The sequence below is a fragment of the Etheostoma cragini genome, chromosome 20, assembly GCF_013103735.1.
Source record: "Etheostoma cragini isolate CJK2018 chromosome 20, CSU_Ecrag_1.0, whole genome shotgun sequence".
In the NCBI taxonomy this organism is placed as follows: domain Eukaryota; kingdom Metazoa; phylum Chordata; class Actinopteri; order Perciformes; family Percidae; genus Etheostoma; species Etheostoma cragini.
Genome location: NC_048426.1, coordinates 23,686,467 through 23,690,785, shown reverse-complemented (window position 1 = coordinate 23,690,785; position 4,319 = coordinate 23,686,467).

Sequence of the window (4,319 nt, the reverse complement as noted above, 5' to 3'; positions counted from 1 at the left end):
CGCTGAGTCGGTGCTGAGTTGGAACCGGTGATCTCGGCCCAGGGACACGTTTATTTGTGTGGAAAAGCAAAGAAGCGGTTTTGATATTTGGCACCTGACTCCGAACCAGCACCAGAACCTCCTTGGTGGAAAAAACACATCTGAGGAGCTAGGAGCGAGGATCCAGGAGATAAGGCTTCCTGGAAGCCGTGCAGTTGAACCCTAACTCCACCCATGCAGCCGATGGACACAGGAAAGGAGGTCTCATCCCTATAAAAACACTTTTCCTTGTTTCCTATGTCCTCGCATGCTTTCCTTGCATCTCCCATGCTTCCTCCGTGGGACGGACTGAGATGGGAGGAAGGGAAGTTGAAGGAAACATGGATGCAATTTAAAGACCTGGGACGTACCCATAAATACGTGTTATTACAGTCACAGTAAATGGTTTAAAAAGCAACAGAGGGGGAAATCAAGTGCAAAGTGGATAGATTTGTTCTTATCCAGCTATTTCAGAACCACATTATGTGCTGTAATTGCAGATGATTTCACAGCTATTTCCGACTTGAGCAAACATCTCTGGGTAAAATGAACCTGATCATAATGGAGCGGGATTTGGAGGAAAGTAACTTTTTATGGTTGTGTTGGCACACACTGACAGTTGCTTTGGCAGAAAAAGACTCATCTCTGCATTACATTAAATTCATTAGATAAACAGCATCTGAGCCAGCGCGCTCAGTTTACATCCGTTCCAGTTTTGGAATAGCCTCAAATTAACACATTCTCTCTAAACAGATAGATGAAAAAATATGAAATGCTTCTCAAATGAAGAAGAGCATTGAAGAAGACCGTCTGTGCACAGAACAACACAGACGGTCCTGTGGTGGATTCACTGCCTTTGTGGAACGAATCCGTGTCTTTTAGGTTCTCGTAGGCTTTGGAAAAACAGTAACACGTTGCCTGTGTAATGCAGACATCTAGCTCAAGGTGAAAAGAGCTGCTTTATCCATCCCTCTGCCCCGATGACATGATTAGCAGTTGACTATTTGTCAGAGCGAGGACCTTTCAGCCGGGATTACGACACGCTAAGTCGATCAAAGTCTCCCTCCCTCTCGCAGCGATCCCTTCCACCCGTATTAGCTCTCAAAAGCTGAGACTTACACTTACAGTAACTATCATGCCGCATCCTCACCAAATCACCAAGGAAATCTCCAAGGGGAAAGAGGAAAAAGCAAGCATGGCAGCTGCAGGAGAAAGAGAGAGAGAGAGAGAGAGAGAGAGAGGGGGAAGATTGACAAATCTGCTGTAATGCCTCCTGACACCGGTGAAGGCTTTCTGAGGAAAATAAAGTACATTACACCAACAAGGTGCCTGAGTTTAATCCACCGCTAACCTGATTTACCCTCAGACGGAGTGGGCTGCACCACGGCGGCGGCGGCTGCTCGAGTTGCTTTGAAAAGCGATAAAGACCCCTCGGTTGTCAAGGTGATGCATTCGCTGCTCCTGCACTTGTTGGACAGCTCGTATGCTAAGCCTGCCGATGGTTTCTCTACTTTGGGGTTGAAGTCAGGTAATTTGGGACACTTTCTGGAAGATTAATAAAAAGGGCCATTTTTCTCATGTTTGAGTTTATAAGTTCAATTTTATTTATAGTATCAATTCATAACAAGTGTTATCTCAAGACACTATACAGATAGAGCAGGTCTAAACCACACTCCAGAATTTACAATGACCCAACAGGTCTATTAGTTTCCTCCAGAGCAAGCAACAGTACGACAGTGGCGAGGAAAAACTTCCTTTTAGGAAGAAACCTGGGACAGACCCAGACCCAGACCCAGACCCAGGCTCTTGGTAGGCGGTGTCTGACGACCGGTTGGGGTTAGAATGAAGAGTGGCAATAACATTCCTAAAAATAGTAGTTTGTAGTATTTCTTTGTAGTAGTTCATGGCATAGCAGGGCACTGTGCAGCATTACAAGGCCCAGCAGGACATAGCAGGACGTAGCAGGATGTAGCATGGCATAGCATGGCGTAGCAGGACACAGCAGCATGTAGCAGGATGTAGCATGGCGTAGCAGGACACAGCAGCATGTAGCAGGACGTAGCATGGCGTAGCATGGCGTAGCAGGATGTAGCATGGCGTAGCAGGACACAGCAGCATGTAGCAGGACGTAGCATAGCGTAGCAGGATGTAGCATGGCGTAGCAGGACACAGCAGCATGTAGCAGGACGTAGCATGGCGTAGCAGGATGTAGCATGGCGTAGCAGGACACAGCAGGATTCAGCAGGACGTAGCAGGACGTAGCATGGCATAGCATGGCGTAGCAGGACACAGCAGCACGTAGCAGGATGTAGCATGGCGTAGCATGGCGTAGCAGGATGTAGCATGGCGTAGCAGGATGTAGCATGGGGTAGGAGGAAGTAACATGTCATCGCAGGACGTGTAGCGGGACCACGGCGACAGCTGCAAACATGATTTTGGAGCCTCCCTGATCCGAGGAAAACTGACTGTGAGAACACCAATCTTTGAAATTGGTCCAGTATTAAGCGAGAAAGCAGTGACCAGTAGCGGTAGACCTAAAGGGCAAATATGCATTGTCAATTCCATTCACTAAGACTAAGCGTGATGTTTCTGCCGCTGACGGGCTCAGATTTTTATTACACAACCCGGTCTCACGCCAGTTTTTGAAAAGATCACGTTATTTTTGATTGACTGATTCGTGTACATGTTACGATTTTCGAACGTGACCCTTTTACGAACTGCCATGACATTTTGGGGCTCTACATAATTCACAATTAACACACGAAAATAATGACATTAACGTGACCTGTACACGAATCAATGGATTAAATAACGTTACCCTTTCACACACTGCCATGACATTGGGCTGTATTATAAGTGTCAACATTATGGAAAGGATCCCTACAGAGACAGGCGTTATTAAAACCTCTAAAACCTGGCGTTTAACCAGAAAATAGCTGGAGATTGCTGACTCTTAACCTACCAGACTGCATTTAAAAAAATTATTTTAGCTTGCATACACTGTAGCCAACCTATTTTCACATGTAAAATCGGTAAACTGTGTTTATTTCAACCATATCCAAATTTGCATACATTTATTTTTAAAGCTGTAGTACGTAGTTTCTGTCGCCCACATGTCGCAATTGCAGAACGTACGCCCACCGTCGGGTTGGTGTGTCCGACATTCATTAATATCAAAAAAGTTACGTACTAGAGCTTTTTAGCAGTTTGATATCACAATCAGATGTCACTTGTCTGCTGTACAACTTTCTTATTGGCTATATTTGCACTCATGCATAATCTGGTATGTGGTCATGACATCTACATCTTATAACTTATTCCCTGTTACATAGTATTATTTATTATTCAGTCAGTTTATAGGTTATTATGTACATATTTTATAGTCATAGTTGATATTTTATCATGATCTACTGCACGGTTCAATCCCGGCGCTGTTCCGTTTTCTCATTTCTCAAAAATCACTCATTTCTGTGAGTGAAATGATTTTTTATTCTTATGTGTGTGTGATATTTGTGTACGTGTTTGTTGGGTGATGGTTATCTATCTATCTATCTATCTATCTATCTATCTATCTATCTATCTATCTGATCAGTACAGGCCCCCCGTTCTGGTTTCACTAGCTAGTTAAACTAACTAGTATTAAATGTCAAAAAGAACTTAGTGACCAGTGCACCACTTGCTTCAGTATTGCAACGTATTGCTTGTTTGCTTGTTGAAGTAAAATCATCTTTTCAGAGTCCGAGTCCCCACCTGGCGGAGTGGCCTCAGTCACTTAACTCTGCAGGAAATAAATGGACTTCCACAGACGTGTTGATGATGTTTCTCAGTGTTACAGCTGCATTGCTGTGAGAAATAATTTGTTTCCCGTTCGAGCTGGTCGCCTCAGCCACGTCAACCTTCGGATTTTCAATGAGCTTTTGAGCGCCCTTCACTGTGGCCATTGAAAACCAGGATGGAGAACACTCTGTGCAGACACCTCACACGACCCTGCCAATCTATTTCTGATGGTGGGAGCTTTAAATATTCATCAGCGACTGCTTTGCCAAGGAGAGGAGCCCTGAGCAAACAGGGCGACGGGGCATTTGGCGTCGCTCTGTAATAATCAAACCACATATCTGTGAGATAATCAGAAGTTAAATAGAACCAGAGAGCAGGGGAACGCGTCTACCTTCAGGTGACTTTCTCCCTGCTCTGTGGGCTTTACATCCTGGGTTTTCATTCAAATTATCATTGTGAAGATTAGATTCATTTGAAATGTACTCCACAAAGACAAAGCATTGTTTTCATGATGTTTGAACACC